General features: G+C 45.9%; 1 long non-coding RNA gene across 3 annotated transcripts; it reads right to left on the bottom strand.

Moving 5' to 3' along the window:
• Positions 1–2,027: 2,027 nt before the first annotated feature.
• On the bottom strand, positions 2,028–3,220 carry LOC127351540 (uncharacterized). Of its 3 annotated transcripts, none has more exons than XR_007880909.1 (3): positions 3,073–3,220; positions 2,814–3,033; positions 2,028–2,099 (listed from the first exon to the last, which is right to left on the bottom strand). It is a non-coding gene; the product is annotated as an uncharacterized LOC127351540 (long non-coding RNA). The 3 variants fall into 3 exon arrangements; XR_007880908.1 differs by having other exon boundaries at positions 2,814–3,013; XR_007880910.1 differs by having other exon boundaries at positions 2,814–2,993.
• Between the last annotated feature and the right edge of the window lie 10,219 nt (positions 3,221–13,439).

Below are 13,439 nucleotides of genomic sequence, written 5' to 3'. Positions count from 1 at the left end.
AACGTTGGAGCCCCCCTCCTCCCCTTTCCCATGTGTGATATGATCAGTTTGATCACCTGGTCAGTGGTGAAGGGATGAATTAACTCAACAGTTCTTCTCTAAGTTGGCAGTGGATCATGTTGAAAGACATCCTGACATGTGAACACACTGATCCAGATACAACACTCCTTCATTTCCTTAACTTCCAGCTGTCAGGGAGCGATTGGAGACTCTGAACCTTCAGTTAGGTCAGGTTTATTGACTTTGGCTCCAGCTGAAGCCAGAAGTCGGACGCTGCCAAGAGCTATGGAGCAACAGGTCTGTGGAAAGCTCCGGGCGTCCTTCACCTAACTCTTGATTTAATAGCTCAGTTAGTGTTTACAAACCCAGCATCAGGAAACGGACATAAAGTTCGACATGAAGTTGAGTGTGCTGATATCTGCAGACTGCGTTAGTGCTCGTATCTCTGATGGTTCTGTTATCTGAGAGAATATTTTGAAACAATGAACTGAAGATATTCGTTGGAATATTTACTTTAAAGGTTTGATGACGAAGGAGGAGCACAATGTATTCACCAAAATAAAATGGACATTATTATTACTCAGTCCAATCTTAATAAAAACAAGACTTGTATCTCATTATTACTATCAAACTTTCACAAAAACAACCAGCCTGCACAAAGATTGTCCTTAGAGTCCCAGTTAATGTTTCCTTAAAATAACACAGGTTGCACAAAACAAGTCTTACAGGGCAGGAATAAAACCCAACAGCCGTAATGTCCCTGCTACCATGGACCACCCACAGTCAGTTTGTCCTTAAACTACCGGAAACACAGCAAATAAACACAGTTTCCCAGAGTCTGATCACACTGGACATAAACAGTAGCTCCAGATTTCTCCCACAGCATCTGTATGTTAGCAGAGGGGCAGTTTGGTTCCTGCAGTCAGACATACAGTGTGTAGCTGAGCTCAGGTTGCAGTACAACAGGTACTAGCATTAGTTAGCACTATGAGTCACAGAGGACTGTGGAAGCTAATACATATTTTCCAGCAGCAGCTATCAGAGAAATACAGTGCTCTGGTAGACTCTGTGTGTGTGTGTGTGTGTGTGTGTGTGTGTGTGTGTGTGTGTGTGTGTGTGAGAGACTTACTCCTGGTCTGACAGGTGGCGCTGTAATGCTCTGGGTTGATCAGCAGGTGATCAGCCATCTGATCTGCAGTGAGAGTCCTGTAGTGGCAGTGAGAGCACTGCAGCAGGAAGACACTGAGGGAGGACAGTGATTAGCTGATCAGCAGGAACACAGATCAATAATACATACAGCTGCAGGAGGCCTCTACAGGACAGCACTAGCTCACTGCAGCAGGTCCATTATTGACATTAACGCAATCAGCTGCTGGAATATTATCAATATATCTGATTATTAATGTTATTAATTAATTATTGCTGCAGGTGGACTGAACCCTCACTGGGTTGTAAAATGACCACAAATCAATACTAATCAATACAATACTAAAAGTTTTTGTAGATCCTTCCAGCTGAACATGTTGGATCAGGGAGGATTATAAAGTATTTGCAGACCAGATGTGAACCAGTAGATCCACTTCCTGTTCTGGTTTATAAAGATAACAGTGACACCTACAGGCCACACACAGTCACTGCAGCACACTGTCACACACTGACCTCTGACCTCTGACACAGAAACTCTACATTTATATTTCATTTGTTTCTATACACAGGCAGAGATTAACAGCTACAGTTTATTAGACAGGAGAAGAAGAACTACTTTTACAGTCTTATAGATTTATTGTTTGTTTGTTTGTTGGATTGTGTTCTCACCATGGAGGAGGTCGTCTGTGCAGAGGAACTACTTTGTCTTTGGACTGTGGTACGTGGTGACTGAAATCAACAACAAACAACAACAATAATTAATAACCAATAACTCCACCTCTGATCACTGAGAGTCAAAGTCCTCCTGTAGTACACTGAGTCCTCCTGTAGTACACTGAGTCCTCCTGTAGTACACTGAGTCCTCCTGTAGTACACGGTCCTCCTGTAGTACAGCGAGTCCTCCTGTAGTACAGCGAGTCCTCCTGTAGTACACTGAGTCCTCCTGTAGTACACTGAGTCCTCCTGTAGTACACTGAGTCCTCCAGTAGTACGAGCCTCCTGTAGTACACTGAGTCCTCCTGAGTAGCCTCCTGTAGTACAGCGAGTCCTCCTGTAGTACACTGAGTCCTCCTGTAGTACACTGAGTCCTCCTGAGAGTCCTCCTGTAGTACAGCGAGTCCTCCTGTAGTACACTGAGTCCTCCTGTAGTACACTGAGTCCTCCTGTAGTACACTGAGTCCTCCTGTAGTACAGCGAGTCCTCCTGTAGTACACTGAGTCCTCCTGTAGTACACTGAGTCCTCCTGTAGTACAGCGAGTCCTCCTGTAGTACACTGAGTCCTCCTGTAGTACAGCGAGTCCTGAGCCTCCTGTAGTACACTGAGTCCTCCTGTAGTACACTGAGTCCTCCAGAAGTCCTCCTGTAGTACAGCGAGTCCTCCTGTAGTACACTGAGTCCTCCTGTAGTACAGCGAGTCCTCCTGTAGTACAGGGTCCTCCTGTAGTACACTGAGTCCTCCTGTAGTACAGCGAGTCCTCCTGTAGTACAGCGAGTCCTCCTGTAGTACAGCGAGTCCTCCTCGTAGTACACGAGTCTTGTAGAGTCCTCCTGTAGTACAAGTCCTCTGAGTCCGATCCTCCTGTAGTACACTGAGTCCTCCTGTAGTACAGCGAGTCCTCCTGTAGTACACTGAGTCCTCCTGTAGTACACGAGTCCTCCTGTAGTACATGGGTCCTCCTGTAGTACAGCGAGTCCTCCTGTAGTACACTGAGTCCTCCTGTAGTACAGCGAGTCCTCCTGTAGTACACTGAGTCCTCCTGTAGTACAGCGAGTCCTCCTGTAGTACACTGAGTCCTCCTGTAGTACAGCGAGTCCTCCTGTAGTACAGCGAGTCCTCCTGTAGTACACTGAGTCCTCCTGTAGTACACTGAGTCCTCCTGTAGTACACTGAGTCCTCCTGTAGTACACTGAGTCCTCCTGTAGTACATGAGTCCTCCTGTAGTACAGCGAGTCCTCCTGTAGTACACTGAGTCCTCCTGTAGTACACTGAGTCCTCCTGTAGTACACTGAGTCCTCCTGTAGTACAGCGAGTCCTCCTGTAGTACACTGAGTCCTCCTGTAGTACACTGAGTCCTCCTGTAGTACAGCAGTCCTCCATGAGTCCTCCTGTAGTACACTGAGTCCTCCTGTAGTACACTGAGTCCTCCTGTAGTACACTGAGTCCTCCTGTAGTACACTGAGTCCTCCTGTAGTACACTGAGTCCTCCTGTAGTACAGCGAGTCCTCCTGTAGTACACTGAGTCCTCCTGTAGTACAGCGAGTCCTCCTGTAGTACACTGAGTCCTCCTGTAGTACACTGAGTCCTCCTGTAGTACAGCGAGTCCTCCTGTAGTACAGCGAGTCCTCCAGTAGTACAGCGAGTCCTCCTGTAGTACACTGAGTCCTCCTGTAGTACAGCGAGTCCTCCTGTAGTACAGCGAGTCCTCCTGTAGTACACTGAGTCCTCCCTGTAGTACAGCGAGTCCTCCTGTAGTACACTGAGTACACCTCCGAGTCCTCCTGTAGTACAGCGAGTCCTCCTCCTGTAGTACACTGAGTCCTCCTGTAGTACACTGAGTCCTCCTGTAGTACACTGAGTCCTCCTGTAGTACACTGAGTCCTCCTGTAGTACAGCGAGTCCTCCTGTAGTACACTGAGTCCTCCTGTAGTACAGCGAGTCCTCCTGTAGTACAGCGAGTCCTCCTGAGTCCTCCTGTAGTACAGCGAGTCCTCCTGTAGTACACTGAGTCCTCCTGTAATACAGCGAGTCCTCCTGTAGTACACTGAGTCCTCCTGTAGTACAGCGAGTCCTCCTGTAATACAGCGAGTCCTCCTGTAGTACACTGAGTCCTCCTGTAGTACAGCGAGTCCTCCTGTAGTACAGCGAGTCCTCCTGTAGTACAACGAGTCCTCCTGTAGTACAGCGAGTCCTCCTGAGTCCTCCTGTAGTACAGCGAGTCCTCCTGTAATACAGCGAGTCCTCCTGTAGTACAGCGAGTCCTCCTGTAGTACACTGAGTCCTCCTGTAGTACACTGAGTCCTCCTGTAGTACAGCGAGTCCTCCTGTAGTACAGCGAGTCCTCCTAGTAGTACAGCGAGTCCTCCTGTAGTACACTGAGTCCTCCTGTAGTACAGCGAGTCCTCCTGGAGTCCTCCTGTAGTACAGCGAGTCCTCCTGTAGTACAGCGAGTCCTCCTGTAGTACACTGAGTCCTCCTGTAGTACACTGAGTCCTCCTGTAGTACAGCGAGTCCTCCTGTAGTCCTCTTACTGGATCATGTGAGCAGCGTAGGCTCTGGAGCAGCAGCTGCTGTAGGGACACAGCAGACAGTGGACGTGAGTCGGGTAGTGGGCGGAGAAGTCGGAGGCGTCGGTTCCACACTCCAAACACACCAACCGCTCGCCGTCGTACGATGAACTCCTGCAGGAGGTGGGGAGAGGAGGGAAGACAGGAAGTGATGTCATTGTCAACTGATGGCAGCAGTTCCCTGAGGTTGTACGGTGAGCTAAATGCTAAATGCTAACATGCTAATGATCTAGATTAGCATGTTAGCATGCTAGCAGTAGCTGTTATAAAGACCTGCTGACGTGGACTCTGCGGCCCGGCGGCCTCTTGGTGGGGGATCGGGGGGGTTTGAGGAGAGAAGGGCTCTTCTGGATCTTCTGCAGCTCCGTCTTTATGTGGATCGGCTCCACCAGGGAGGACCGGTTCTGGAGCAACCGGGTCCCCGATGGAGTCTTCACGGGTCGGAGCTTACCATAGGTCCTGATAGTCACCTGGAGGCACACGGATCAATAATGAGAACCAACGGCGAGGACAGAGATTGATCAGACAGAGATTGATCAGAGACAGAGATTGATCAGATTAATCAGAGAGAGATTGATCAGAGACAGAGATTGATCAGAGACAGAGATTGATCAGATTGATCAGACAGAGATTGATCAGAGACAGAGATCGATCAGAGACAGAGATTGATCAGAGACAGAGATTGATCAGAGACAGAGATCGATCAGACAGAGATTGATCAGAGACAGAGATTGATCAGATTAATCAGAGAGAGATTGATCAGAGACAGAGATTGATCAGAGACAGAGATTGATCAGATTGATCAGACAGAGATTGATCAGAGACAGAGATCGATCAGAGACAGAGATCGATCAGAGACAGAGATTGATCAGACAGAGATTGATCAGAGACAGAGATCGATCAGAGACAGAGATTGATCAGACAGAGATTGATCAGACAGAGATTGATCAGAGACAGAGATTGATCAGAGACAGAGATTGATCAGAGACAGAGATTGATCAGATTGATCAGACAGAGATCGATCAGAGACAGAGATCGATCAGAGACAGAGATCGATCAGACAGAGATTGATCAGAGACAGAGATTGATCAGACAGAGATTGATCAGAGACAGAGATTGATCAGATTGATCAGACAGAGATTGATCAGAGACAGAGATTGATCAGAGACAGAGATTGATCAGATTGATCAGACAGAGATTGATCAGAGACAGAGATTGATCAGAGACAGAGATCGATCAGACAGAGATTGATCAGAGACAGAGATTGATCAGAGACAGAGATCGATCAGAGACAGAGATTGATCAGAGACAGAGATCGATCAGACAGAGATTGATCAGAGACAGAGATTGATCAGATTAATCAGAGAGAGATTGATCAGAGACAGAGATTGATCAGAGACAGAGATTGATCAGATTGATCAGACAGAGATTGATCAGAGACAGAGATTGATCAGACAGAGATTGATCAGATTGATCAGACAGAGATTGATCAGACAGAGATTGATCAGAGACAGAGATTGATCAGATTGATCAGAGACAGAGATTGATCAGATTGATCAGACAGAGATTGATCAGAGACAGAGATTGATCAGAGACAGAGATTGATCAGAGACAGATCGATCAGACAGATCGATCAGAGACAGAGATCGATCAGACAGAGATTGATCAGAGACAGAGATCGATCAGACAGAGATTGATCAGAGACAGAGATCAATCAGACAGAGATCGATCAGACAGAGATTGATCAGAGACAGAGATTGATCAGAGACAGATCGATCAGAGACAGAGATCGATCAGACAGAGATCGATCAGACAGAGATTGATCAGAGACAGAGATCGATCAGAGACAGAGATTGATCAGAGACAGAGATCGATCAGACAGAGATCGATCAGAGACAGAGATTGATCAGAGACAGAGATTGATCAGAGACAGAGATTGATCAGAGACAGATTGATCAGAGACAGAGATCGATCAGAGACAGAGATCGATCAGAGACAGAGATTGATCAGAGACAGAGATCGATCAGACAGAGATTGATCAGAGACAGAGATTGATCAGATTAATCAGAGACAGAGATTGATCAGATTGATCAGACAGAGATTGATCAGACAGAGATTGATCAGATTGATCAGACAGAAATTGATCAGAGACAGAGATTGATCAGAGACAGAGATTGATCAGACAGAGATTGATCAGAGACAGAGATTGATCAGAGACAAAGATCGATCAGAGATAGATCGATCAGAGACAGAGATTGATCAGATTGATCACACAGAGATTGATCAGAGACAGAGATTGATCAGAGACAGAGATTGATCAGAGACAGAGATTGATCAGATTAATCAGACAGAGATCGTCCAGAGACAGAGATCGATCAGAGACAGAGATCGATCAGAGACAGAGATTGATCAGAGACAGATCGATCAGAGACAGAGATCGATCAGAGACAGATCGATCAGAGACAGAGATCGATCAGAGACAGATTGATCAGATTAATCAGACAGAGATTGATCAGAGACAGAGATTGATCAGAGACAGAGATCAATCAGAGACAGAGATTGATGACGTTGATCAATCACATTATAAAGCCTCGCTGTATGCTAACGTCCTAACTGAACCAGTCAGTGGGTTCAGGGCTGATATATGAGCTGACCTTGGACCCTGGCGGGAGTCCTTCCAGCTGAGCAGGTCGTCGGAAGCTGCGATGGTTTTCCAGTTTATGTTGCATCTTATCCTTGAGGAAGACAAACTGCAGACGGCACCGGTTACAGTGGAAGGCCTGATTGATCTGAGACAGGAAGATATTGATTAATCAACTAATCACACACTATAAATTAAAGCTGCATGCAGCCATCAACAGTGGTGTGTGTGGTCATAGGTGTGTGTGTGTGTGTGTGGTTACAGGTGTGTGTGTGTGTGGTTACAGGTGTGTGTGTGTGTGGTTACAGGTGTGTGTGGTCATAGGTGTGTGTGTGTGGTTACAGGTGTGTGTGTGTGTGTGTGTGTGTGTGGTTACAGGTGTGTGTGTGTGTGTGTGTGTGTGGTTACAGGTGTGTATGTGTGTGTGTGGTTTTACAGGTGTGTGTGTGGTTACAGGTGTGTGTGTGTGTGTGTGTGTGTGTGTGTGTGTGTGGTTACCGGTGTGTGTGATTACAGGTGTGTGTGTGTGTGTGTGGTTATAGGTGTGTGTGTGTGTGTGGTTATGGTGTGTGTATTGTAGGTGTGTGTGTGTGTGTGGTGTGGTTACAGGTGTGTGTGTGTGTGTGTGGTTACAGGTGTGTGTGTGGTTACCTGGTGTCTCAGCAGGTGCTGCTGGTAGCTGGTGGGGTTTCTGGTCACCTTCAGGCAGAAGACACACAGCAGGAAGCGAGTCTCTCTGTGGAAGCTGGCAAAGTGCTGCAGGACGTCCGAGTAGAAGGACGAGCGATACGAACACACCTGTAAGGCACACCTGAGTTAACGAGGCCGCAGGACAAAGACTCCCTGAGCCGGGTCGGGGGTCAGACTCACCTGGCAGATGTAGGGCATCTCTCCTGGTTTGTGGTTGGACTTCATGTGGTTCAAGAAGGCCGGCTCGTTCTCAAACGCCCACTCACAGATACGACACATACCTGAGACCGACAGGTGAGTCCCGAAGCGTTAGGAATTGTTAAAATGAGATATTTCTTAAAGGGAGTTTGGTGCAGGGAGCTTTTAGTTGGATTCAAACTGCTGATATGGATCATTGTTAACGTTTAGTCTCCACTACAGAAACACTAGCTAACTGCTAAAGGCTGATCAGGTTAATAATGAGAGTATTGATTAGTGATCAGGATCATTATCAGCTGATTGTGTCTGTTTTTACTTTTCCTCACTAAACATGATGTTATTAGTGCCTACAGACAGGAAGGTTTACAGTAACACAGGTAATCAGAGCTCAGATACAGATGTGTTCCAGGTGTGCTTCTTACTGGAGGAGAGGAAGGAGCCATGCACCTGCTCCTGGTGGCTCTGCAGGTGATCTGGAGACGAGAACTGTCGGTAACAGAACCTGCAGCACTTCCTCTCATCACCTCCTCCTCCTCCTCCAATCAGCTCAGAGTGCTGGAGCATGTGCTGCATCAACCTGCAAACACACACACACACACACACACACACAGGTGAGCATACAACCACTGCATGTGCATCCAGACAGTCCAGGTGTGTCCAGGTGCTCGTCTGTACCTCAGGTTGTTCTCGGCGGGGTGCGTGCAGATGTGGCAGGTGAAGGAGGAGGTTTTGATTCCCAGTGGGTGTGGCTTCCTCAGGCTCAGGTCGCCTTCAAACGTTCCGTAGTAGAAATCCTCTACGCTCATCACCACCCTGGGGGGGCTGGAGGTCGGCACTGGGGTCACAACGCTGGAAGGGGCGGAGCCAGGAGCTGCTGGACCAGGTGACACACAGAAACTGTGAGAGCGGTAACCATGGTAAAACATTAGCCAAGCTATGCTAGCTTGGCTAAGTCAATGTTACATCTATGAGCTAACAGCTAATAAATACAAAGTGAGCAGGTAACAGCCCAAAGACGTCTATGTATTGTGTTATCAAATGATATTAGCATGCTAACCAGCTAGCCTAGCCCTTACCGATAGCCACCACCTCGTGCTGCTTCTGAGTTGGTTCAATTTGAGGACTCTTTATTTTACATAAAAATCTGCCACTACCTACAGGTGTGCTGTACATCAATGTACAACCAATCAACACTCGCCTAACTAGCCAGCTAGCTCAATGTCACCAGAGAACGTTGAATAATGAGAGAAGTTCTGAACTGTTGCAGTTCCCCTCTGGCTCCATGTGAGGGCGCTCACAGGATGAGAGCAGAATGAATGGAGCTCTATGGAGCTATACCCTCACAGTCCTCTTCTCTCAGGATATCATTGTTTGTCTAGTAATGACACATTGCTGGGTGTTAGATTGTTTAGAGTCACTTATTTGCTTTAAAAAGTCTTTAAAATGTCAGTGACGTCACACACATCGTACAGAGATACTGCTTTACGGCGAGCCTCGAGTCTCTTTGTGCTTCCTTTTCTCTCGAGGCATCGACGACACAGACGTAACGATCGGCAGATAAAAGTACCAGCAACACAAAAAAAGTTGCTGTTTTAAAAAAAAGAACTTGGGCGAAAAAATCGGCCTTAACATTGTGGTCCCGGTTCGGATGCCACGATGCCATCAAGCAGGATCTCTGGTCGTAATCAGTCCTTCACTGACCAATCAGCGTTCATTAGCAGAATGCTAGCGCGTTATGGGCAACAACAACTCGTCCTGTAAGAAATCTAAAGGACATCAGAACTCGTTCATTCAACTTTCGACCTATAACCCATGTTGAACTTTAAAAACTACAATCACATCTGAGATTTCTCAACCACAATCAGGTGAAAGACAAATGTGCCGTCTAGCTCCATCTGCTCCCATTCATTCTGCACTGATGGGAGAGCGCCCCCAGTGGACCTCTGCTGGAACTGCAACCAGTATTCGGTACAATGGGACTTAATAGAGGAGAGGCCAGGCTCTCCGTGGACGGGTTCTGGTGTTACATAACATCTATGTGCTAACAGCTAATAAATACACAGTATCAATAGCAATATCAATATCAGTATTAATGTCAGTATCAATATCAGTATTAATGTCAGTATCAATATCAATATCAGTATTAATGTCAGTATCAATATCAATATCAGTATTAATGTCAGTATCAGTATCAATATCAGTATCAGTATCAATATCAGTATTATTGTCAGTATCAATAGCAATATCAATGTCAGTATTAATGTCAGTATCAATATCAATATCAGTATTAATGTCAGTATCAATATCAGTATTATTGTCAGTATCAATAGCAATATCAATATCAGTATTAATGTCAGTATCAATATCAATATCAGTATCAACATCAGTATTAATATCAGTATCAGTATCAATATCAATATCAGTATTAATGTCAGTATCAGTATCAATATCAGTATCAATATCAGTATTATTGTCAGTATCAATAGCAATATCAGTATCAGTATTAATGTCATTATCAGTATTAATGTCAGTATCAGTATCAGTATTAATGTCAGTATCAGTATCAGTATTAATGTCAATATCAGTATCAGTATCAATATCAGTATCAATATCAGTATTAATGTCAGTATCAATATCAATATCAGCATCAATATCAGTATTATTGTCAGTATCAATATCAGTATCAATATCAGTATTAATGTCAGTATCAATATCAATATCAGTATTAATGTCAGTATCAATATCAATATCAGTATTAATGTCAGTATCAATATCAGTATTAATATCAGTATCAATATCAATATCAGTATCAATATCAGTATTAATGTCAGTATCAATATCAATATCAGTATCATAATCAATATCAGTATTAATGTCAGTATCAATATCAATATCAGTATTAATATCAGTATCAATATCAATATCAGTATTAATATCAGTATCAATATCAATATCAGTATCAATATCAGTATTAATATCAGTATCAGTATCAATATCAATATCAATATCAGTATCAGTATCAATATCAGTATTAATATCAATATCAGTATCAATATCAGTATTAATGTCAGTATCAATATCAATATCAGTATCAATGTCAGTATTAATGTCAGTATCAATCAATCAATATCAGTATTAATCAATCAATATCAGTATTGATCGTACTGCTGCTGAACGGAGGGATTCTGGTGACGCCATTGGCCGAGCCCGAGGGAAGGGCGGGAGAAGCTGCCAGCTTCAGGGAGTTGGCTCCGCCCACCTGGGTCATCTGCAGGTTAACTGGAAAACAACAACAGATCAATCAATATATCAATCAATCAATCAATCAATCTGATCAGAAGTGCGTGTATGTCCCATGTGACGGACCGGGTCCTGGCGTGCTAGTGCGGATGGTTAGCGTAGCGGGCAACTGCATGGCGGTGAAGGCGGAGCCAGGCAGCGGCGCTCCTCTGGAAGGGGCGGGGCCTGGCCTGGTCTGGACCCCCTGGCCCTGGGGGAGGACCGGGGACACGCCCACACCGGGCCGGACCAGCTGACCCAACGCCGGGGCTGCGGGGACAGGAAACAGCGGCGGTCAGAAGAGCTGGGATCAATAATCAGAGGAGTTATTGATTAACGGAGCGGAGGAGTCGTACACTGGATCAGAGTGAGCGGCTGGACCGTCTGACCGGGCTGCAGGTTCAACAGCAGGGGGGCGCCGCGGTTCATCACCGTCTGCACCGGGAACCCCTGTGGGTGACAGCACAGTGACATCACAGTGACATCACAGTGACAGCACAGTGACATCACAGGGACAACACAGTGACAGCACAGTGACAGCACAGTAACAGCACAGTGACATCACAGTGACATCACAGTGACATCACAGTGACAGCACAGTAACAGCACAGGGACATCACAGTGACAGCACAGTGACATCACAGTGACATCACAGTGACAGCACAGTGACAGCACAGGACATCACAGTGACATCACAGTGACAGCACAGTAACAGCACAGTGACATCACAGTGACATCACAGTGACAGCACAGTGACAGCACAGTGACAGCACAGTGACATCACAGTGACATCACAGTGACATCACAGTGACAGCACAGTGACATCACAGTGACATCACAGTGACATCACAGTGACAGCACAGTAACAGCACAGTGACAGCACAGTGACAGCACAGTGACATCACAGTGACATCACAGTGACAGCACAGTGACAGCACAGTGACAGCACAGTGACAGCAGTGACAGCACAGTGACAGCAGTGACATCACAGTGACAGCACAGTGACATCACAGTGACAGCACAGTGACAGCACAGTGACATCACAGTGACAGCACAGTAACAGCACAGTGACATCACAGTGACAGCACAGTAACAGCACAGTGACATCAGTGACATCACAGTGACATCACAGTGACAGCACAGTGACAGCAGTGACAGCACAGTGACATCACAGTGACATCACAGTGACAGCACAGTGACAGCACAGTGACAGCACAGTGACAGCAGTGACAGCACAGTGACAGCAGTGACATCACAGTGACAGCACAGTGACATCACAGTGACAGCACATCACATCCCTAATTAAAGCTGCAAGCAGCGTTGGACGGGACCTCGCACTCCAGCGCTTACTTCCTGTTGCCAGTAGGTGGCGCTATCACTATGTCTGAATGTTGTCATGTAGACGTGTTCAAGGCGAGAGTGTTATCAAACACGTGAAGTTTCATTGAGATTGGACCACGTACGCTGAAGTTATGAGCACTGTCTGTTTATGGTGAATGGTCAAAATTCAACGCCGTTCGACGGAATGTCGTAAATAGCACAACTTTAAATCATGAATGTCTTTAGATTGCACTGATTAAATTTGAATAGATCCGATAAATTCCCTAGGAGGAGTTCGTTCAAATACAACGTGAAAAGTTCAGTGAAAGTGAAAACCAAAATGAAAATGGCCGACTTCCTGTGGGGTTTCGGGTATGGGTCCAAGAGGCTTTTTTGTACGTCCCGGCATGTTACACGTGCCTACCGAGTTTCGTACATATCGGTGAAACGTGGCGCCGGGGCTGCTTTCTAAAAGTCCTGTAGGGGGCGCTACAAACACGATTTTTGGTATGTGAGCTTCAGGCACTACTCTACACGTAACCTGTGAATTTCATATTCATAACTATTACGGTCTCCACACAGTGATTTACCCTGCCACCAGAGCGCCACCTAGTGGCGGATTGTTGACACATTTTTTAGTGAGCCTCAGGGAGCCATGGGGAAGCATCGTACCAAGTTTCATCTTAATCACATATACCATTGTAGAGATATAAACGTCTTCATTTTAAAGAGCGCCACCTAGTGGCAATGGCCTGAAATTGTGCACGATGCCTAAGGAAGACATGAGGAACTATGGACCCAAGTTTGGTGTCAATCGGAGATACCAATGTGGAGAAATGGTCCACTTCCTTTTTTGACGAAAAATCCACAGGAAGTGATA

Source organism: Dicentrarchus labrax, unplaced genomic scaffold (genome assembly GCF_905237075.1).
Source record: "Dicentrarchus labrax unplaced genomic scaffold, dlabrax2021, whole genome shotgun sequence".
In the NCBI taxonomy this organism is placed as follows: Eukaryota; Metazoa; Chordata; class Actinopteri; family Moronidae; genus Dicentrarchus; species Dicentrarchus labrax.
Note: the sequence above shows the minus strand (reverse complement) of the source record. Positions and strands in the feature narration are given on the sequence as shown.